We start from the raw sequence: 24,658 nt of genomic DNA on the forward strand, positions 1-24,658 counted from the left end.
GTAACAGACAATGGGCCGCAGTTTGCATCAAAAACATTCACCGATATTACCGAGAGATAGGGATTTGACCACATTACCTCTTGCCCTCACTTCTCATCCTTGAACTGTATCATCGAACGTCAAGTACAAACAGTTAAGAACATTCTTGTCAAAGCCAAACATGCCGGCACGGACCCATTCATGGCTCTGCTGATCCTGCTTTCCACGCCTATCGACCACTCCCTTTCATCACCTTCTGAAATATTAAACCAATGCACTCTCAAGACAAACATCCTAATGTGCATCCCTAACACTGCTGCGAGGAAGGACAACATCACATTCAGACTCCAACAACGCCAATATCAGCAAAAGACGTATTTCAACCAACATGCCAGACCGCAACAATGCAACCTCAACCCGGGTCAGCCTGTCCGTGCCCAGGACAACAACAATGGACAATGGTTACTAACAGCCTGGAACCCAGCTCATACAATACAATGACTGACTCTGGAACCACCATACGCCAGAACCACCGTCACTTGAAGCCTTCGCCTGACGACAACCATCGAGGTGTGCAAACAACATTTCTACCGGTGACGCCGAAACATGTACAGAACAGTGCTCCGAATACGTCACCCAGCCAAGACCGACCACCACCGGACATCATGGTTGCCTCTCCCAAAAATATCATTCCCACTCGTCAGCACACACATTCTGGCTATTTGGTCAAGCCACCTTCACGTTACTCCATGTACTATGCAAGGATTGGCGTTGTCAGACCGCTGTCCTTTTCTTGTAATTATTATCAAGTTTTTAGAAGAAGGGAGATGTCAACCACTGAATTATTAATATGTGTTTGTTATTGCCAATAATTATTTATGCCAATATGATTAACCCATGTAATTCTGTGCAACAGTTCGGTTTATTGTACCGAGTGATCGTGGTACTTCCTCTTCCGGCGCTCTGTTCAACACACCTCTGGCAACCAACTGTGTTGGCTTCTGGTCATTTGTATGTGTGCTCTTCCTGTGGTTATTATTCCACCGAGCTCGGTTCCCATCCAATTTTCCTGAGCTGGAATAATTGATGTCACAAGGTTTGGCAGCCATGTTGGTTTGAAGAAAAATATAAAATGTTTTCTCTGAAGCCGCTTAATCAATCAGTGTGAAACTACAAAATTATGATCTAGTAGTGATGCAGAACAATTGTTTCAAATTTCAATTTGACTGGATGCATGGTCTGTCTGGCAGCCAGAAATATTTAATTATATATATATATATATTTTTTTTTTGAATAAGACTCACTTGGATGTGCCTGTAAGGTTTTTGGGTCGAGGAGTAGCATCTGAAATACGAATCCTATTCAGGTTTTTCCTGATGATTTCATCTTTCCTTTTTGCTTGTTCAGGTTCCTTCTGATTACTCCAATGCAGGACTGTACCTATTTGGTCTTCCATTTTATTTGACTTGAATTTATTTTCATTCCATTCTGAATTCAATTGAATAATAAAGTCTTGGTACCCAGTCATCACCGCCAGCAGTTATAGGCAGTTCTAGTTATGTCTCTTATTAATTACGTAACACACCAGTACACAAACACCACACAAAACAACTTCTGGCGAGGGTCTGTAATCTCTGATTGCTCTTTTTCTTGTTGTGCATTGTGAAGGAGCTCAGATCATCAACTATAATTTTTCAGACAAAATCAACATCACTTCACTCAGTTTTATAATTGATTGGTAAAAAGAGGTAATTTTATAATTTTTTTTACTATCACTAGACAAACTGTTCCTCACCACCTCCGTCAACATAATTTGAAGTATCACCAGACAAACTGCTTCCAGAAAACTCTGAACCACTTGCCACATAATCACTTGAATCGTCACCCTTTTTGTCATCACTCATGCCCTCTAATGATGTCACCATTTTTATAAAATGCAAATAAAACCACACTCCACAAGAGAGAATTCATTTTGGCCAATAAACTTTGACAAACTGGAACATAATACATCTCACAAACAAACTTGAACGTAATACATTCTAAACCAATCATCGAAGGCCTTGCTGACCATACCCACATGCCATTGAGTAGGAACAAACAATACAGATTGCTGAACAATGATGCAGGCCATGATTGTGGCCAATCACACGTTCCCGTGAGGTCACTATTGTGGCCTGCTGTATGCTAATAGTTAAAATAGTGTTGTGTCCATGCCGATTAAGACCTACGCTGGATGGATGGATCAAACAGGCTTTTACTCCCTTGGACCGCATTCCAACAATGGCGGCCTTGCACGCTAGGTGCATGGGCTGGAGAGATGAACAGGCAATGAGGCAGGTGGCAAAACAACTGGGCAGGCTGATGTAGGCACACCGGCAGGGCGATGAAGACATACGAGCAGAAACCAGGGACAATGAAGTGGGCACAACAAATGGGGAAACGTCAAGAGCAGGAACAGGAGAAGGCAGGCAGACGAGAAGGCAGGCTGGCAGGCATCATGGACAGAGCAACCGTTTCTGATCCACATGACCTCCTTCGCCCCAGATATGATCCCAACTCTCCTTTTTGGCACAATCTCTCCTCTCCTTCTCCTCTTGCTTCATGCCTGAGAAATGATTACAACTCTCCTAGCTCTGGTGAGCTCATGCAAGAGGTCCCAAAAACTCCACCCCTCCAGAAAAATGAACTCTGCCATTCTCAGAGGAAATCCAAGACTCCACCCCTCGGAAGGAGATCCAAGGCTCCGCCCCTTGGGAGGAGATCCAAGGCTCCACCCTTCGGGAGGAGATCCAAGGCTCTGCCCCTCAGGAGGAGATCCAAGACTCCACCCATCGGGAGGAGATCCAAGGCTCCATCCTTCAGGAGGACATCCAAGGCTCCACCCCTCGGGAGGCGACTCAAGGGTCTCCACCCCTCGCTCTCTGGAGAGCACCTCCCCTTTTAAAGCCCCTCTTCTCTATTTGCTTTGGCCTCAACCGGTGGGACATACAAGAGGTTATTCGTATGATTCCTTACCTAAAACCCAATTATTTAATACAACACCACCCTCCGCATGGTGCACATATAAACAGACAATTCTGCAGCTACATTTTCCCACTTAATCACATCAAGATGGGCTAACTACTCATACATGGACCATACTATCTCTTCTAAGGTAATATCTACCTCCCCCCCTCTACAAACGTAACAATGGATGAACAATTATATATAGATATATGTCCTCTTTTGGACAAGTTGAACTGCCGCCACCAGAAGTTGCACCACCATTTTTGCAATGGGCAGTATAAGTAGCTGAGAGCTTTGGCTCTGAGTGAAACGAAGAGTGCAACACAATTAAACTTTTTCAAGTCAATTCAATAATTTCAATTGATAGATCAACTTAAAGTTTTCCCATCACGGGAGATTTTTGCGCCAAGACGTACCGGCACGTGACCTTGAGGGGCTTGTCCGTCCCGCGATCCCTTGGGGGGTGAAGAGGGACAGCGGTCGAGATCCTCTCTCGGTTGAGATCGAACGGTCGAGGTCAAACAGAGATTCCCGGGGCATGAACCAGGGAGACAGAGGACATCCCACGGAATGGCACCAACCCCCAACGAGCCTGGATGGGGGGGGGGGGGACCATGGGAATCGGAAACGAGAGGTGATCAGGGTGCCAGGAGTGGAATGGTCTTCGTGCCGCCCACGTTCTCCTTTTACCAACTCTTCCCTGGGATGGCACTATGCTTTCCTGGCCATGCTTTCATTGACTAGGGAGGCTGGTAATTTTCTGATCATGCGTCCTGCTTGGGAAGTGTGATGGAATCTCCACCACAAATACAAATAAATAGAAAACACAGATAAACAGATTTCAATGAGAAAAACTATAATGAACACCACGGTGATGATGCCGGTGAATGTGACGTCCGTTGATGTGAACGGACTGGGAGGGAAGACGAAGGGAATTTGATGAAAACAAACTTGACATTGCCTGTCATACACTGATTACGTATACTGACGTTGAACACGTGCTCGGGAAATAACTACTACAAACTGTTTATCTGTCTGTGAACAGGATATCTCAAAAAGTTGTGAACAGATTCAGACAAAAGTTGGTGGATAGGATAGGTGTGTAACAAGGAAGAATTCAAAGAACAAGCCGATTCGATTTGGGTTCAGGTCTGGATGCAGACCCGGCCCATCAGTGGGATACAAAACATAAACCATTCAGCCTGGCAGAGGGAAACTCTCTACCGAGTGCCATTCTAGTTAATCTCCGCCATCTTCGAAGATGGATGGAGGTTACTGTTTTCACCCCTTTCTGTTTGTTTGTTTGTTTGTTTGTGAACAGTATTACGGAAAAACTCCTCGACGGATTTCGACGAAACTTGGTGGAGGGGGGGTTAGGTATGGCCCAATGATCATGCCATTAAATTTTGGACTTGGTCCCCCCCCCCCAAAAAAAAATTGTTGGAGAATTTTTTTTTTTTTGCATTTCTGCATGTTTTAAGTGATTTCCACCCCCCCCAAAAAAAAATTGTTACCCCCCCCAAAAAAAGAATTTAGAGAAAAAAAATTATTTTTTTTGCATTTCTACATGTTTTAAGTGATTTCCAACCCCCCCAAAAAATTGTTAGACAAATTTTTTTTTTCCATTTCTATATGTTTTAAGTGATTTCCAACCACCCCCAAAAAATTGTAAGAGAAAATTTTTTTTTTGCATTTCTACATGTTTTAAGTGATTTCCAACCCCCCCCCCCAAAAATAATTGTTAGAGAAAAAAAAAATTTTTGCAACTTTTTTTTCAACAAAATTTCGATTTCTTTTTTTTTGCATTTCTACATGTTTAAAGTGATTTCCAACCCCCCCCCCCCCAAAAAAAAAATGTTGGAGAAAAGAACTATAACTGTCAGCAATGTTGACATCATATTTAATGAATAAGATATAAGGTTCACTTGAGTGACCCAGCAGTATTGGCGGCGGAGGTTTTGCATTCTCCTGAGTGCTCCCCTCTAGTTTGAGTATTGACGGTTTGGAATGAATGCAGGAAACTCCAAAATTTTCCACCTTTTTTACTGTGTTAAACACAAAAACAACGTTTCAGTTCCCACCGCTAATCCATTAAGGCCGTGCCTCGAGCAGTTTTCATCAGGGAAAGATGCTCAATACCAACAACATCCAACGATGTTTGATGATGTGTGGTGGGGTCGTTAATAACTCAACTAACTGACCACCTCGTTAGAAACATGTTATGTTAATAAACAGATGCATGTGGGAGAGAAGTGTGATGGCAGGATAATGCCTTTGGTCCATAAGTTTTGCTCAGATGTTATGTGGGCTGAGGTTGCAGTTTCCCCCACACTCCAACGACTCCTTTCAACCCCCTTTGTTCCCCCCGACTTCCTCCTTTTCTGCCACACACATCTGATTATTAACATGACACATTAATCATGAGACCTTAAAAATATGTGCTGAATTTAACATTATTGACGTCCTTACCACCCATGGGCCATTGAGCATTCTTTTTCTGATGAAGGCCATTCCGTAACAGATTGGTATTGGTGTCCAAAACGTGTTTGTAGTAATGTTGAATGCATCCGGTTTAGAGCCGGTACGTGCTTGAAGGAAGGTCCCAGCATCAATCCCAACATCGTGTGCATCTGCTATTGGACAGCATATGAATGAGAATGAAAAATGTGCTGAACATTATAATATGGATGCATTCAAGGTATTGAGTAGAGCAGTACTACTCAAAGTGGTGGTACGCGGACCGGTGCCGGTACGTGAGTCATCGACTGCGGTTGGCGGCGAGTTTCCAAGATCGACGGACAAAAACAAAAGCTCGAAGCATGGAAGAGTTGAGTGTCAAGAGATTGTTATGACATGTTTCACCAATTAGCGGCAGTCATCGCTGATGCAGGAGAAGACCTTAATGTTACATCTCTTCGAAATGTCATCAGAGAACACTTGACGAATTTGGCAGAACGTTTTCAGCATTACATTCCAGAAGAAGAAGATCCACGGAAAGGGAATGAATGGATCCGAAATCCGTTTATGCCATTGAGAGATGACTTAGGTGTCACTCTGGAGGATAAATTGTTGGAGCTGTCTGCTGATGAAAGATTGAAGAGGAGTTTCGAAACTACAACAGCACTTGCTTCTTTTTGGATAAAAGTGAAAGCAGAATATCCTGAGCTTACTGAAATTTCTCTGAAAACTCTTCTCCCATTTCCTTCAACCTACCTCTGCGAGACTGGCTTCTCAACCATGAGCATCATTAAGATAAAGTCCAGGAATAGTGTGGATATTCATTCTCCATTGCACGTGGCACTGTCCTCAATTGAACCACAATTGGATAAGCTGACAAAGAAGCAGGCTCACCTTTCACATTAGTAAAAGTTAAGGATTTAACATGCCTATATCATCAATTTCATATTTTAACATTACGACATTTTCAAAGTTGTCTTCAATGTAATGTTACCTATTTCCTTTCAATCTTTCTTTTAATGTCTTTATTCACTGGAGTTTAAGATAACTAAAATATATAATTTTTTTCAACCTACCTTATTCATTATACTTTTTCATTTTCTTACTGATATACCGGTATACATATGTTTATAATAACTATGTTTGAAGGCTTTGCTAGTTTGATTTTTTATATATTTTTTTAAATATTGTAATACTGCATTACTCGTTTACAATATATATATATATATATATATATATATATATATATATATATATATATATATATATATATATATGCATCAACTTTTGTTATATTCATTATATTTTTTAATTTTTTTGGTATAAATTAATATTACTACGGATGTTCAAACAATATTTTCTCGGATCATAAAAAAATAATAATATGGCACAAATATGGTACCGGTCCCTGGCACATTGGAAAAAAACCTGCCGGTCCGCCACATCAGATAGTTTGAGAAGCACTGGAGTAGAGGACAAAGTATAACGCATCTCCGAATACAAGAAGCAACATTTATCTATTCCATGGACCCCATGTTATGTTGGCAAAAAGAGTTTGTCCATTCGCTTTGCTCATTTGTGCAAAGAAGAGGAACACAAACTCGTCCTCAAGGTCACCAATGGTTATGAAGACGATTCCACAACAGCCTCAGCAGCTCTGCCTCAGACTGCAACCTCCAATTGGAGAGCTGAACACTGAACAGGCTCCTCACACCAAGATCTTTGGGAAGTGATGACGCATCAGTAGAGTACGTCCAATCAGAATTGACTTTGGTGAGAGGTGTCGATAAAACAGTTCTTCATATATATATATATATATATATATATATATATATATATATATATATATATATATCTATATATCTATATCTATCTTCTTCTTCTTCTTTCGGCTGCTCCCGTAAGGGGTCGTCACAGCGGATCAACCGTCTCCATTTCGCTCCATCCTCCACATCTTCCATTGACACTCCAACCACCCGCATGTCCACCCTCACCACATCCATGAACCTCTTCTTTGGCCTTCCTCTTCTCTTCCTGCCTGGCGGCTCCATCTTCAACATCCTTCTCCCGATATACTCCGCTTCCCTCCTGTGCACATGTCCAAACCATCTCAATCTCGCCTCTCTCACTTTGTCTCCAAACCGTCCTACCTGCGCTGTCCCTCTAATATACTCATTCCTTATCCTGTCCATCCTCGTCACTCCCACCGAGAATCGCAGCATCTTTAACTCTGCCACCTCCAGCTCCGCTTCCTGTCTTTTTGTTAGCGCCACCGCCTCCAAACCATACAACATAGCTGGTCTCACTACCGTCTTATATACTTTCCCCTTAACTCTTGCAGCGACCCTTCTGTCACAAATCACTCCTGCAACTCTTCTCCACCCACTCCATCCTGCCTGCACTCTCTTTTTTACTTCTCTCCCACACTCTCCGTTACTTTGGAAAGTTGATCCCAAGTATTTAAACCAATCCACCTTCCCCACCTCAACTCCTTGCAACTGCACCATACCACCCTCCCTCTCATTTACGCACATGTACTCCGTCTTACTCCTACTGACTATCACTCCCCTTCTCTCCAGTGTGTACCTCCACCTCTCAAGGCTCGCCTGAGCCTGCTCCCGAAACTCCCTACAGATCATGATGTCATCCGCGAACATCATAGCCCATGGAGACTCCAGTCTGATCTCGTCCGTCAACCTGTCCATCACCATTGCAAACAGGAAAGGGCTCAGAGTCGATCCATGGTGCAATCCCACTTTAACCTTAAACCGGTCCGTCATTCCTACCGCACACCTCACTGCTGTCACACTGTCCTCATACATATCCTGCACGATCCTCACATACTTCTCCACCACTCCCGACTTCCTCATACAATGCCACAGCTCCTCTCTTAGCACCCTATTATAAGCTTTCTCTAAATCCACAAACACACAATGTAACTCCTTCTGGCCTTTCCTATACTTCTCCATCAACATTCTCAAAGCAAACATCACATCAGTGGTGCTCTTTCCTGGCATAAACCCATATTGCTGCTCACAAATCGTCACCTCTCTTCTCAACCTAGCTTCCACTACTCTTTCCCACAACTTCATGGTGTGGCTTAACAACTTTATCCCTCTGTAATTTCCACAGCTCTGCACATCACCCTTGTTCTTGAAAATCGGAACCAGTACACTTACTCTCAACTCCTCCGGCATCCTCTCACTTTCCAAGATTTTATGAAACAATCTGGTTAACAACCCCACTGCCATCTCTCCTAAGCACTTCCATGCCACCACTGGTATGTCATCTGGGCCAACCGCCTTTACACTTTTAATCCTCTTCATAGCAGTCCTCACTTCATCCTTACTGATCCACCCCACTTCCTGATTCACTATCTCCACCTCTTCCAACCTTCTCTCTCTCATTTTCTTCATTCATCAGCTCCTCAAAGTACTCCATCGACCTTCTCAACCCACTCTCCTCGATCGTCAGCACATTCCCATTTACGTCCTTTATCACCCTAACCTGCAGCACATCCCAGCTCATTCCCTCTGTCTTGCCAAACTCCTTTTCCCCCTTCCTTAGTATCCAACGTCTCATACAGCTCGTCATTTGCCTTTTTCTTAGCCTTTGCCACCTCTCTCTTTGCCTTTTGCCACCACTCCTTGTACTCCTGCCTCCTTTCTTCATCTCTCTGGCTATCCCACTTCTTTTTCGCCAACCCCTTCTTCCTTATACTTTCCTGTACTTCCTCGTTCCACCACCAAGTCTGCTTATCTTCCTTCTTCTGTCCAGATGTCACACCAAGTACCTTCCTAGCTATCTCCCTCACCACTTCTGCTGGAGTTGCCCAATCATCCCACCCATCTTTACCACCATCCAACGCCTGTCTCACCTCCTCCCTAAATTTCACGCAACAGTCTTCCTCCTTCAGCTTCCACCATCTGGTCCTTGGTTTAGCCCTCACTCTCTTCCTCAACCTCACCTCTAAAGTCATCCTACAGACCACCAATCGATGCTGTCGAGCGACACTCTCCCCTGCCACCACCTTACAATCTCGAATCTCTTTCAGGTTGCATCTCTTGCTTAAGATGTAATCCACCTATGTGCACTTTCCTCCACTCTTGTACATCACCCTGTGTTCCTCCTTCTTCTTGAAATACGTGTTTACCACTGCCATTTTCATTCTTTTTGCAAACTCTACCACCATTTGCCCTTCCACATTTCTCTTGTTGAGACCGTACCTACCCATCACCTCCTCATCCTCTTTATTCCCTTCCCCAACATGCCAATTGAAATCTGCTCCAATCACCACTCTTTCATCCTTGGATACACTCTCCACCACTTCATCTAACTCACTCCAGAAATCTTCTTTATATTCCATCTCACACCCCATATGCGGTGCATATGCACTGATGACATTCATCATCACCCCTTCAATTTCCAACTTCACACTCATCACTCGGTCAGACACTCTCCTCACCTCCAATACCCTCTTGACATAATCTTCCTTCAGGATTACCCCGACACCATTTCTCCTCCCATCCTCACCATGGTAGAACAGTTTGAAACCATCACCAATGCTCCTTGCCTTACTCCCCATCCAGTTGGTCTCTTGTACACACTGTATGTCCACCTTTCTTCTCTCCATCATATCAGCCAACTCTCGCCCTTTGCCAGTCAGCGTCCCAACATTCAGAGTTCCAACTCTCACCTCCACACTTCTACCCTTCCCCCTCTCCCACTGCCTCCGGACTCGCCTTCCCCGTCTCCTTCTCCTCCTTCGCCCAGCAGTAGCACAATTTCCACCGGTACCCTGCTGACCACCGGTACCGGTGGCGGTCGTTGGTAACCCGGGCTTCGACCGATCCGGTATGGAAATTCGTTTTGTTGTCCGCATAATTATTTGGCCTAGATTTTTACACCGGATGCCATTCCTGACGTAACCCTGGTCGCCTCTTACGACACACAGGGATATGGTACACCTATTCTAACCGGGGCATACACCTCAATATTATATATTGTGCAATTTATATATACATATATATTGTTTTGGCCACGGGTACCGAGACACCAGCTTGTCACTCAGGGGGATTAATCCCTGGGTGTTCTCGGTGGAGCCGGACCTGGGGCCACCACTCACAATTAACGTTGTGGTATGGTGGGTTGTTTTAGAACCACGAACGCCACCCAGTCAACCACGAGTTCCAGTGTCCACCGTCTAATTATTTCGTTTAACTCGAGGTCACGTGGTTACCTGGGTGGAGAGCGCGCCCTCGGCAAAGCACCAATGTTATCTCCATGAGATTTTAATTTGGGCGTCCGAGCGTTTTAACCACTGGTGCGTGCCGACGATTTTTTTTTGTCAAATCTGTGGTAATTACCTCCCAGTCTATCTCGGCCTGGACAATGCTAGACCAATGGAAGGAAAGTACAAACACGGACAGGTTGGAAATCGACAAATAATTTAGTCATAATAAAATAAATAAATAAAAAGAATTTTTATTTTCTGAGGTAAATAAAGAACGAATTTCAAAGCAAAACAAATCAAAATGCCAGAAAAGGGACAAAGAGCAGATACTTATCGGGGGTTGACTTACTTCCAGCTAAGCACAGACAAGTGCACCCAGCAGATCATTCAGGGGAGGAGGGAAAGAATCGTCTCGCTCACCAGAAAGTCGTCCGTGAAGTGAAAACGTCCTGAAATGCGTGCGTGCGTGTCACGTCCGTCGCCAGCACCCAGCTTTGCCGTGCACCCTCTCGCGGGGCAGCCTTGAACGCCAGTCGAAGTCTGGAGGGCACCAAGATCATCCGTCACCGGTTTTGACCCTGGTGTTGTTGTTGACCGACCCGTGCCTCACTTGTTGGCGGCGCTGCTCACACCCACACGCTCACTTGCTGAAGCACTGGGAAGGACGAATTGTTTCGTCGGCGCTGGTCAGACACCTGCTTCTTGCTCGCTTCTCTCACCCTTTGCTTTTTCCTCTCTCCTTACGCTTTTTATTTTTTTCTCTTTCGCTTTTTCTCCTCACAATTTTCTCTCCTCACGCTTTTCTCTTCACACTTTTTCTCTCCACTTTTCTCCTCACACTTTTCTCTTCACACTTTTTCTCTACTCTTTTCTCCTCACGCTTTTCTCTTCACACTTTTTCTCTACTCTTTTCTCCTCACGCTTTTCTCTTCACACTTTTTCTCTCCACTTTTCTCCTCACACTTTTCTCTTCACACTTTTTCTCTACTCTTTTCTCCTCACGCTATTCTCTTCACACTTTTCTCTACTCTTTTCTCCTCACGCTTTTCTCTTCACACTTTTTCTCTCCACTTTTCTCCTCACGCTTTTCTCTTCACACTTTTTCTCTCCACTTTTCTCTTCACACTTTTTCTCTCCACTTTTCTCCTCACACTTTTCTCTTCACACATTTTCTCTCCACTTTTCTCCTCACACTTTTCTCTTCACACTTTTTCTCTCCACTTTTCTCCTCAGAACGTACCTCTCGCTCGTTTTTATATCTCCGGGCCGTCTCCGCCGGTCAGTCCGCCCCAAGATCACCCTGCCCCACTGGTGCATGGTTACCATGACGACCCGTGCGCTCTCAAAAAAGGCGGGCGTCGGAGCTCGCGAAAGAATGTTGCTGAGGAAAAATGAGGGTGGGCTTCAGAGCCCGTGAAAGAAATGTGTGTGAACGTGTCTGTCGTAAAGAAAAAAGCTTCCCATAAGAGAGGGGATCTATACTTTACCCTTCTCAACGCATCACATTTAAGATCCCATTTCCAGCGCATTGCATTGATCCAAGCCCATACTTGGAGTACTGCAGTGAGAGCAGAGAGTGGTTCGGCTCTTAACAGAGGAGTCTGAAGTGAAGGCCCGCTGGGCCGGTTACTTTGAGCGGTTGTACCAGGCTGATCCCCCAGCTGTTGAGTTGGACGTCAAGGATGTTACAATCCCTGTTGCTGACCCTCCAATCAATTGTGGTCCACCTTTCGATTGTGGAAACACGGGCTGCGGTGAACCGGTTGAAACTGGGTAAAGCTCCAGGGATCTGTGGCATCCATGCCGAACTTCTCAAGGCTGGTGGAAATGCTGCACTCGTGTCGTTGCATGCAGTTTTGTGCTCTGCCTGGAACACAGGCATCATCCCAACTGATTGGAAGAGGGGCCTTGTTGTCCCTCTCTGGAAAGGGAAGGGTGATCGCCAAGACTGCAACAACTACCGAGGGGTGACGCTGCTCTCAGTGCCGGGCAAGGTCTTTGCTCGGATAATTCTTGAGAAGGTTCGCCACCATCTGCTTGAGCACCAGCGTCTAGAGCAGTCAGGCTTTACACCAAAGAGGTCAACGATTGACCGTATCCTTGCTCTTCGTGTCCTCACCGAACGCAGACGAAAGTTTCGGCAGGGGCTGCTTGCAGCCTATGTTGGTCTCTGTAAAGCGTTCGATTCAGTGAATTGGGATGCCCTCTGGAGGATTCTTGGTCTTCGTGGGGTGCCACCAAAACTGATCGATCTGATGTCTGAACTCTACTCTGGTACTGAGAGTGCTGTGAAGTGTGGTGGTACCATCTCTGACTTATTTCCGGTTGTTACTGGAGTTCGTCAGGGGTGTGTACTGGCCCCCACACTTTTCAGCACATGTATGGACTGGATTTTAGGGAGGATGTCGGAAAGATCAAGCTGCGGTGCATCGTTTTGGGAATGTCAAGATCTCAGAACTTGATTTCGCAGATGATGCAGTCATCTTTGCGGAGACTTTAGATATCCTTTAGGGGGTCCTCGAGGTGCTGAATGATGAGTCGGAGTCGCTGGGATTACGGGTTTCTTGGGTCAAAACTAAGATCCATTCAATGACATCTTGGATGCTGCTGTCCTGTCTGTGTCTGTTTGTGGTGAGGATGTTGAGGTCATGGAGAGATTCACTTACCTTGGCAGTGATATTCATGTCTCTGCTGGCTGTGAGCCAGTAGTCAATAGACGTCTGGGTCGGGCCTGGGGAGCCATAGATTCACTGGATCATGGGGTGTGGCGCTGCCGGTACCTGTGCGGGAGGACGAAAATCCGAGTCTTCCGGTCCTTGGTGCTTCCAGTCTTGCTCTATGAATGCGAGACTTGGACTCTGACCAAGGATCTGAGACGGAGACTTAATTCCTTTGGTACCAGGTCTCTTCGGAGTATCCTTGGCTATCGCTGGTCAGATTTTGTGTCCAACAAGCAGTTGCTGAGAGAGACTCGGATGAGATTTGTTACCTGCATGGTCCGTGAGCGTCAGTTGCGGCTGTATGGACCTGTGGCTCATTTTCCTGACGCTGATCCTGCTCACCAGATTCTCTCAGTGAGGGAGTCTCGTGGGTGGAGGAGGCCAATGGGCCGACCACGTGCCTCATGGTTGCAGCAGGTTGACCAGCATCTCAAGGAGATGGGGATGGGCCTGGCATCTGCCTGGGGGAAGGCCAGACGGAGACCCCTGGAGTACCGGCGGAAAGTGGACGCAGCGACACGCTGTTCTGGCACATGCTCCCATACCTGACCTGAGACATGGGGATGGGGCTAATCTGAACATGCATTTCAGGAAATAACTGTCTGAGGACCTGGATGTGTGGATGCATTCACCAGACCGGATTCTGAAATCCGTATCAATATATATATATATATATATATATATATATATATATATATATATATATACATATATATATATATATATATATATATATATATATATATATATATATATATATATATATATATATATATATATATATATATATATATATATATATATATATATATATATATATATATATATATATATATATATATATATATATATATATATATATATATATATATATATATATATATATATCGATATATGTATATATCTTTATATGTATATATATATATATATATATATATATATATATATATATATACACATACATATATATATATATATATATATATATATATATATATATATATATATATATATATATATATATATATATATATATATATATATATATATATATACACATACATATATATATATATATATATATATATATATATATATATATATATATATATATATATATATATATATATATATATATATATATATACATATACATATATATATATACATATATATATATATATATATATATATATATATATATATATATATATATATATATATATATATGGTCCACCACAGAGTGGGTCTTTTTTATGATTTATATATTGACTGCTTTTAACATTTGCACGTGGTGCATGCTTGGGAGCCTCATTGGTATGCATTGCTGTTTGCGCTGTCGCTGATGATTCAACAATAAGCGACAAAACCGGTCTGACAGCTGAGGGGGTGTGTAGCATTGGGATTCTCGTGTGTATGATGTGTGACTGTCTTTATAGTTGTGAAGTAACTCTGGGAAGGGTTTGAAACAGCAAAGTGCTTTCCTAGCGTAGGCCTTCTTGGTTGCTTTATGCAGCTTCTTCAGCTCGAAGAGCATGGGAGGTGTCAATATATATCATAATGAACCTTTTTCAAGTCCAGGAAATAATAAAGGATTGAGTTGAATGCTCAGCATATATTTATATTGTATATATGCATATATATATATATGTATATATACATATACATATATATATATATACATATACATATACATATATATATACATATACATATACATATATATATATATACATATACATATACATATGTATATATATATATATATATATATATATATATATATATATATATCTATATTGTTGCGGAAATGGCCCTTAGTGTGTTATTAAATATAGGATTAGCCCAGATTCCCCCTTAAATGCATGTTTAGTCATGTTGTTCGGTAATTGGATGTTCCATGTGTGTCAGGAGGTGTAGCCGGCTGTTCAATGTTCATACAGTGGTGGTGTGCTGAGAGGTGGTTTTCTTCTTCTTCCTTCCCTTCTTCGAACTCGCCCCGCCCAGCGCTCTGAGAGTGTCGGCAGCCGATTGGTGGAAGCAGCTGCAATCTCGAGTGATGGACCAATCACGGGTCCCCGGGGGAGGGTCCTGAAGAGCGAGCCCCAAGAAAGGCAAGGAAGGGACTGCATGAGGTCAGTCTGCGATCGGCTGGATGAGAAACTGCTAGTGAGAGTCTGGAATCGGCTTCGTGAGGTGCTCGTCCAAAGAAAGGCAAGGAGGGGATGGCATGAGGTCTGTCTGCCATCGGCTGGATGAGAAACTGCTAGTGATATATATATATATATATATATATATATATATATATATATATATATATATATATATATATATATATATATATATATATATATATATATATAATAGGCTGCGGCTCAAGGATTTAAATCATAACCGCACTAGAAATCGAAGTCTCAACATCACCGTCATACCGAAGAAAAGAAAAAAAAAAAAACCAGGGAGTCTGGAACACTGACGCTAACCATTACCTCGACGTGTTTCGACTTATGAGTAACTTACCAGTAACGTGTGTCGACGTGTGTCAACGATCGCGTAACGTGCCTACAGCTTATGGCCAACGTATGCGGAACGTGTGTCATACACTGGCATACGTCGAAAAATTTTCAACATGCTGAAAATTTGTCGACATACTCGGCATACTACGACGTATGCCAGCGTACTTCAGCGTGCTCTTAACGTATACAAAACTTACCCATAACGTATTCGACGTGTGCCAGCATATTCGGCAAATTTTTCATACGTCGGCATACGCTGGCTAAAACATCAAGGTTTGACAGCGGCTTGACACTTTGATGTCTTGTGCGGTTATGATTTGAATCATCGAGCCACAGCCTATTAATAGCCTACGCCACGTGATCGTTGGCGATACGCTGCCACGCTATGCATAAGTTAGACTATCGTTGGGCATAGGTTGTGAACGCCGACAACACGCTCAGCATTAGTTGATATAAGTTATCTATATGTCATCGAAACCTTCTGTGTACGTTACTAATACGTTATGCATACGTCCAACTCGTTATGAATACGTCCAAAACTGGAAAAAAATATCAATAGTTCAGCGTATGCCAGCGTTTTACATACATTTTGATACCTTGCCATATGCTCGCTATAACGTCAAGGTGTGACAGGGCCTTAAGAGAGTGACTGCCTGAGTGTGGAGTCGCCATCTGCTGTGTCAGGGACGGTCGTGTCTGTCTGCGATCTGCTTCGTGAAAGAGGCAGGAGGAACTGCATGAGGGGAGTCGGCGATCGACTTTTATGAGGAGGTCCTCGACAGGTTCATCCGGAGTCCAGTGACGGAGCCTCTGACTGTCCCTACTCACGGCATGGCTTGACACGTCTTGTAATCCCGTCGATCCGCCTGCGGAGCCCAATACCCCGATTTGGCCTGATCTGGTGAACGGGCCAGGCCTGGATTTGTATGCTGGACCTTGTGAAAAGCCAACTGGAGCACACCGTGGATCTTTCGCTCTTGTGCCGTCGACCTTACTGCGGCTAAACGCGCTGAGGCTGCGTGCGTGGGCGGTGCAACAAAAGGACGACGCCGCCATTTTGCCACGTGGCGTGTTTGAGTTTGGGCACTCGAATCCGTTGACATCGGCTTGTCACGAGCCGCATTCGTGCATTTGACACTTTTCCCTCTCATCCATGAGGCATCACCAAGTACTCTTTGTCTTGTCTGCATGTTGTCTAAGGTTTATCTCGCTTGGGTTCCCTTTGAAACCCGTAATCCGTAGCTCCCTAGTTAAGGGCGGGTTATAGATTAATTATAATATTGTCGTGAATGCTTTGCTTGTGTTGTGTTCCCCGATGTGTCCCCAATAAATCTGGCTGATTCATATGAAAGTTTCGGCGATTGAGTTTATTCGTGCCGTGCTGAGGAACAATTCGCTCGATTTGTATATAAAACCCAAACGGGCTACGGACTGGCAGACTTCGCTCGGTCTCTGACAAATCCAGTCCGCAGCCGGGGTCTATTTCCCCAACTGGTACGGCCCAGGTGTACGTTGGTATCGTGATCCGAGGCATGTGACCCGAGGCCTGTGCCGAGCCAGCCGGCGTTATAACCCCGGAGACGGCGGTGCTGATAAGTGATGCCGAATCTTCAACATTTGGCTGTCAAGGGTGGGGTGCGAATCCCGCCACCGCCGAATCCTAAACAATATATATAGTCCATGAGCTACATGGCCAAATTCTGGAAATTGCTACCATGAGAGGGCACCAGATTTTTTCAGTTATTTTCTGTTACCTATATGTATCTGTAACTCAAAACAGCATGATGGACATTTCTGGAGAGTAGCTTAGTTTCTGTACAGCTAAATGTGGGAGAGAGGGTTAGAAAAGCAGAAAAAAGACTAAGAGGAACATGTTTAAAAGTACAAACTCTATCAGACCATTTAAAATTGTTTCTGAGACTCATTGTTCATCATTATAAAATGTACAGTTATAAAAACATATTAGACCTCAAACTAATATCCATTCTGAAGTTTTCTCAGAGATTTGAACCATAATTAACTGATTATTCTATTATTGACCCAAAGCCTTGACGCAAACAGCACAACAGGTTTCATACTTGCTGTTTTCATACACACACTTCCTCACATACTTCATGTACATGACTTATTTATCTTCAGGACACAAATATGATAATTACATAGCTAAATATTTCCTATAGATGCTTTCAGTAAACCAAAGATCACTATATCAAGAATAACATTAAATTGACATGGTGACAAACAATATGATATCTTTCAAGTACATTTTGTTGGAAAGTCATTGTGATACATATACTTCTCTTCCCAGACATAGTAGTTCAAAGTAATACATTATCAAAATAAAACATATACTTCCAGTATAAATCCATGAATCAGACAATACTAAACATCAAATACATATACAGTTCACATCTGTTCGTTCATTCATCATCACTCTCTGAACTGTCAGAATCCGTGAAGTCATCATTTTCTTCATGATCCTTGGTTGGAACACAGGGGTGACTGCTGGATGGCAAGATCACTCCCTTGTCAGCTTCCTGTGCCTGTTTCCGGAGACAGAGGACAGTATCTAGTTCTTCCAACTTCGAATAGGACACACTGTGTCCCAATCGGTTCAAAATTCTGATCAGTTCCACGTTTCCAGTCAGCGATTTGACTCCCCATGGCAACAAGATGTGCTTGGCAGGAATTGTCGCCCCTCCACTTACAGCATACATACAATCTTGACCAAGGGATTGTTTCACCCTCTGGAGTCATGGCGTTCCTTCTGCTGAGTCACCAATGAGGAGAGTTCTGAGAAACAACAGTCATGTTTCTGGAAGCTTTAAACATTCTGCATTCAGTTCATCAGGTTTTGGAGGCCATGGCATCTTTGGTATGGATTTAATTTGGTCTATGATGTATACTGCAGATTGGTTGATGACATGTCTTATGTCATTTGTAGACTTTAGTTCCTGGACCTTATCCTTCAGCATAACATTATCTGTAAGGGCTTGTGCAAGTGATAGATTATCAGGATATACAAGAACCCTACCATTTGTCTCAGTGATGAAGTGGAGAGACTGACAAAATTCTGCCTCCAACTTACGGCGGATGTGATTTTTGGTCTGTTTCTTCACATCTTGGAAGCCATATGTTCTCATGAATTCTACAAGTTTGTCAGTTAGATGAGTCAGGCAAACAGCCTGAGGATTAGTGAAAATAGTGTCCCTTATGTGCTTGAACAACATCATGTATGATTCTTGTTCTGCTTCTTGGTAGGCCACATCTTCGTTTGCCATCGTTGCAGTCACAGCTTTGGGTTTCTCATCCCTCGTGTAATTTCTGTAACAGGTCTTATGATAATGGGCCTCTGCTGCCATGAGTTCTCGTGATGTTATGGCCAGAATTTTGTTGTCAAATTGCTTTATGGCTGCTTGTCGAACCTTGTCATCAGAACGGAGCTCTAAAGACTGCATGAGTGGTTCACGGGTTTTGGATTCTGTGATGTATTTGGTTTTCTTGTTACAGAAAACACAAATTTTTGTCCATAACACGAGATGAACTAGGGCCATCACGCAAGAATTTCCAGGGATCTGTGCCAGCAGAAGAGTCTTCTTTGGATGAAAGGCTGGCAAGTGTTTTCTTGTGAGTGAAAGAAGAACGACAGTTTCTATGATACCATAGTTTTGAGTCATAATCATATTCACAGAGATTAAGGATGGCATCAAAGTTTTGTATCCTGGCAGCATTCTGAAGCGCTTCTATGGACTGTGGATCCTTTGGGTTGGTGAGCTCACTGATTGGCGCACTCACTGCACAGATTATACAGGTCCTCTCCTCAACATGAGGCCTTTTGGGTGGCTTCTGAGGTGCATCCATTATTTATTCACCTGCAATGATACAGAATAGAGCAATTATTTATCATTTGGAGATATAACAATAAATGCATGTATTTCTCGTCTTTGTTAAGTGTCACTTGTGGCATAGCTGTGTGGCTTGGAAGTCAATTTCTAAGGTTAATTGGAAGAAGATATGAATTACCTTAAATAATCATACACACGCTTACCAAAATATATTTATCAAATTGCACTTAAATAATGCATTAGAAAGGAAAAGGTTCATCATACCCAGCATCGTCAAACACGAGAAGATTTGTGAATCTCAGCTCCCTGGATCTCATCTTGTCACTCTCTGAGGGATTCATGTTAGTGAACACTAGATGAATAATGTTATTAGGATGAATGCTGAAAATTTAAATATCACCTAAATAACAACCTTTACTAGGATGATTTTCATAATGCCCAGAATTGTTCCTGAAGCTTTTTCATAATCATATCTAATGTGGACCTCAATGCCTATCCAATGCCTTCAGGACCCAACTTAGGCTCTAAATTATCAAATTGTGAGAAAAAATGTTTTGTCAACCAAACGTACCTTGTTCACATGCACACAATAGAAAACAACTCATAAAACAAGTGTTTTTTTATTGCTTATTCAAATTTATTCAAATTATTATTTATTATTTATTGCTTATTTACTTATTCAAATTATTATTTATTGCTTATTCAAATTAAAACAAGTGCTTATTCAAAACATATTTCATGGAATGTGCAATTTTTGAGGCTCAATTTGACACCCGCTTCGCCATAAAATCATGATATCTTTCAAGTCCCATACAAAACTTGAGCTACTCCACTGAGAAATCCATCACACTGTTTTGTTATGTCCATGGGCATATACATAAGATAAAACAAACAAAGTCTGGTGCCATCTCATGGTAGCAATTTTTGGATGGGCTCATGTACATATATATATGTATATATATATATATATATATATATATATATATATATATATATATATATATATATATATATGTTTTTTTTACTGTTCATCTATTCTGCCATCAGGAAGCCCGTGATTATTCCCAGAAGCCAAAGCTCAAGGGGTATGCCAACTATGATAAACTATACAACTTGTCGAATAAAATGCAAGTGTTTGGAATTATCAAAGATGATGAACAAGTCCCCTGCTCTGAAGAAAGCCCCAGGTGTACCAACCAATTTTGGCAGCCACAGTGCATCATGCACTCGTTTTTCATATTTATCAGGTTTTACAGCTGTTCCATTATCTCTGTGTTCCTGCATAACACTCACCACACATGGTATCTGCTTTCATTCTGTTTGCTTCCTCAGCAATTGTGTCAATATTTTAGGGAACCATGCTCCATCTGCCGAAACCCACAGCATGCAAACATGTTGGAAAAGCATTTGCCCAAGCAATTTCTGATGAAGACTCTAAGAATAAAAAGTATTAATCATCTGCACTATACGTCATCCTCTTCCAATAATGTATCATGGTCGACACACAAAATGGAACTCTTTGGGATTTTTCTACTTCCAATGACAGGACCTGATGAAATCGTCAAACTTTCTTGGATTTATGTTTCACTGTTGGACAAGATGTTGGTCGACGTGCTGAGGATGAAAGATTTGCATTCCTTCGATGAGGTTGAATGGTAAATGTTATGTCGAGACGATATCCCCATGAACAAACTTTTAGCGCAATTAACAAAAACGACAATAGAGCAAAAGGAGTGACATGTGATGGCAGTGAACTGCAATAGCAAAGGTTCTAAGTAAGAAGTGGGCCTGAATGCACACAAACAGGGAAATTATTCCAAAGATACAGAAGAAAAGGGGAATAAAACAGCTTGCAAGGGCCGTTTGAACACGGGGGATCCTGCGAGATGAGAGATAAACGAAACGGATAAATTACACAAAGTGTGAGTGAACCAAAAATAAAACACTGATAATTATGATTATAATCTCCACAATTTTGATTGTGAAAGGTCAATTATTTCCCAGGCACATGTAAAACCTCGTGGACATGAACAACCTATGCCACCACCAGTGAAGTGAAGAAGTCTCACTTTATGAGTCAATGCGCTTTGTTATGACTATTACATTCGTTGCAAGCTAAGGATTCTTGTGGTTAAAAATAATTTCTGGAGACTCATGGGAAAAGTCGTTTTTGTAAGTTTGTGTAAAAGTTGGATCTCATCAAGGTATTTCCAAGTGCCTTGTGATTTATACTTTTTACCTTCACCACCTAAGGTGGAATGAGGTTTTGTTTTCATCCTTGTCTGTCTGTCTGTTTGTTTGTGTACAGGATAACTCAAAAAGTTGTGGACGGATCCGGATGAAATCTGGTCGGCAGGTTCTGTGTGTGACAAGGACGAACCGTTTAGATTTTGGTGAAGATCCGGATCCGGATACTCGAATTTTTCTAAGTGATTCTTCACCATTGAGAGATAGGGGCAAAAAATGATATATAGCACGATATCTCAGAAAGTTGTGGACGGATTCGGACAAAACTTGGTGGACATGTTGGATGTGTGACAAGGAAGAATTGATTCAATTTTAGTGAAGATCCAAATCCAGATTCTCGGAAATGATAATTTTTTAAGTGAATCTTCATCATTGAGAGATAGGGCCAAAAACGATATATCGCACGATATTTCAAAAATGTAGTGGCCCCCATATGTTCTCATGGATCCGGCATTTCATGGCAGAGGTATGCGCTCTCCCGAGTGCCCTTCTAGTTTTTACTATGATCGAATGTCAACTGGGACACGTTACATTCATGCATAAACCAATTAGTATACAGCACTAAAAATATGTTGGGCCCAGGTATCAAATGTGTTACACGATATGAAACGTCAATAATTTACAAGAACTTTAGCCTCCATCATGTCAAGTGAATGCTGAAGGTGTGGTACACGGACTGCAGTCCATATAGCGAGCAACACACAGTCACTATAGAGCTGGCTTCATTGGTATTCCCCATTTTCCATTTTTACCTCCGCTACCTCAAGTGGGGGAAGGTTATGTTTTCACCCCTGTCTGTTTGTCCATCTGTTTGTCTGTGGGTGGGATATCTCAGAGAGTTATGGAAGGATTTGGACGAAATTTGGGGGAGAGGTTGGGTGTGTGACAAGGACAAATTGATTAGATGTTGGTGAAGATCATGATCCAGATACAAGAATTTTTTTCATGATTCTGATCACCATCAATGGAGCCAAAAAAACGATATTACAGCATGATACTTCATACAGTTATGGACGGATTCAAATGAAACCTTGTGGATGAGTTGCTTCGGTAACAAGAGCAAGCCTATTAGATCTTGGTTGAGATCCGGATCCAGATAAAGCCGATCAGTGGGATACAAAACGTACTAAACTGTTCCGCCTGGCAGAGAGAGGTATGTGCTCTACCCGATTGCCATTCTCGTTTAACCATGTTTTTGTTTTTGCCTGGAATTTACATTTTTACCAAAAAACGTTGAAGTTGAATGTTCACCTCGTTCAACTGCATAATATGTTAATGAATTTGAGCTTCACATGCAAATTGGTGCGAGATTGACATCTCTCCATCACCATCTACATCCTCTTTTCAGTCTCACTCCATATTTATTGCACGAATTGTATAGCTCGGGTGGTTTGAGGATGTTTCCTGTGGAAAGTATCACCAGCTTCCGTTTTAAGATGTTAAAAAGTTTTTCAAAGCATCCTCTGTAAAGAACTGATAAATTTATTTCAGGGACGACATTTTTGAGAACTGCGGACCTCATTGAGTGATCGCGTACACCGGTGTCGAATAAGAAAGAAGGTATGGATTTTAATCAATTTATCTTTGATTGCATTTTACAATTTCCTGATTTAAAAAAAAGGAATCATTAAGGGGAAGAAATATAATCAATATTTTGTCTTTTGACTTAACCTTCATGGTTTTCTTAGTATAGCACGTACAAACACATTATACTTGTATTATTAATACCTTTTCGTCTCATTTACTTTGATAGTCTTTATTTGTATTAAATAAACTAAATAAATTGAACTATTTGTTTCGTTTATTTTTAGTTTTGTTCGTGCTTTATATTTGATATATATTTAACGTTTTTTTCTGATACACGATATGTATGTGAAACACCAAATATATTACAGCAAGTCCTCTATTTATGTTGTTTCGCTAGAATGTCGCAATGAAAAAACGATTCGATTTAGAATGAATTTATTCATTACGACTTTGTTTTGAAAATAGAAAAATTTTAAGAAAACATTGGACACATGAACTACTTTAGGCCGATAAAATAAATGAATGTGTTCACGGTGCGACCCTATTAGTTCCTGCCAGATTAATGAAAGGCAGAGAGAAAATGATAGAGAATATGGAACGATTGTTGAGTTTTTGGATCGAAGGTCATGCATGGTCCACGGATGGATGATACAGGAAAAAGTTAATCACCGTTTCAGGACTTAAAGAAAGCATGGTGAGGGTTAAAGAACGGAAATGCTTTCAGAAAGTCGTGGTTGGTTTCAACATTTTAAACAACTCATTGAATCCTGTTGTAATATACTTTTTGGTGCTTGTTACCCCACACGGGAATCGAAAAGCAAGATTAAGCAATTGGTTCACTCTGTCTGTTGGTCAATTTACAGACGTCAGTCTATGATCGAGGAACAACTTAATTTCAATTGAATATTATATTTTGAACACGAATTGGAACATAAATCGGAAAAACAAACCTGCCGTTGAACATAACTTTGGCTCTGAAGTCTCTCCCAATTGCATGTGCACAGCGAGGAGCGAGATTATTTTTTTTTTTAAATCTGTCTGTCTGTCTGGCAGTCAAACAAAACTGAAAAATGTTCCAAACTGGAAATGTACTGTTATTATGGACGCTATAAAGGACACAAACAACAG

The 24,658-nt window shown here is 42.0% G+C and overlaps 2 protein-coding genes, 1 long non-coding RNA gene and 1 pseudogene across 4 annotated transcripts in view; 2 read left to right on the forward strand and 2 right to left on the reverse strand.

The window, feature by feature from the left end:
- LOC147027376 (uncharacterized) overlaps nt 1-11,234 on the reverse strand; it is a 30,073-nt gene extending 18,839 nt beyond the window's left edge. Inside the window, exons 1-2 of the long non-coding RNA XR_015057020.1 lie at nt 11,096-11,234; nt 3,402-3,577 (exon numbers count right to left, since the gene is read on the reverse strand). This is a non-coding gene — a long non-coding RNA (uncharacterized LOC147027376). The remainder of the gene's footprint in view (nt 1-3,401; nt 3,578-11,095) is intronic.
- Nucleotides 11,221-24,658, forward strand: part of LOC147027377 (toll-like receptor 2) — a 41,035-nt gene continuing 27,597 nt past the window's right edge. Inside the window, exons 1-3 of one of the 2 annotated variants that reach the window (XM_085876723.1) lie at nt 11,221-11,361; nt 15,403-15,530; nt 23,495-23,563. The gene's annotated coding sequence lies outside the window, so the exon portion shown is untranslated. Of the gene's footprint in view, nt 11,362-15,295; nt 15,531-23,494; nt 23,564-24,658 lie in introns of those variants that run through there. The other variant, XM_085876724.1, reaches the window with a different exon arrangement.
- Nucleotides 18,478-19,818, reverse strand: LOC147027378 (uncharacterized; annotated as a pseudogene).
- LOC147027379 (toll-like receptor 2) overlaps nt 23,498-24,658 on the forward strand; it is a 41,746-nt gene continuing 40,585 nt past the window's right edge. The window contains exon 1 of the mRNA XM_085876726.1: nt 23,498-23,563. The gene's annotated coding sequence lies outside the window, so the exon portion shown is untranslated. The remainder of the gene's footprint in view (nt 23,564-24,658) is intronic.

The sequence above is a fragment of the Eptatretus burgeri genome, chromosome 4, assembly GCF_056783735.1.
Source record: "Eptatretus burgeri isolate ZD-2024b chromosome 4, Ebu_testis_v1, whole genome shotgun sequence".
Taxonomy (NCBI): Eukaryota; Metazoa; Chordata; class Myxini; order Myxiniformes; family Myxinidae; genus Eptatretus; species Eptatretus burgeri.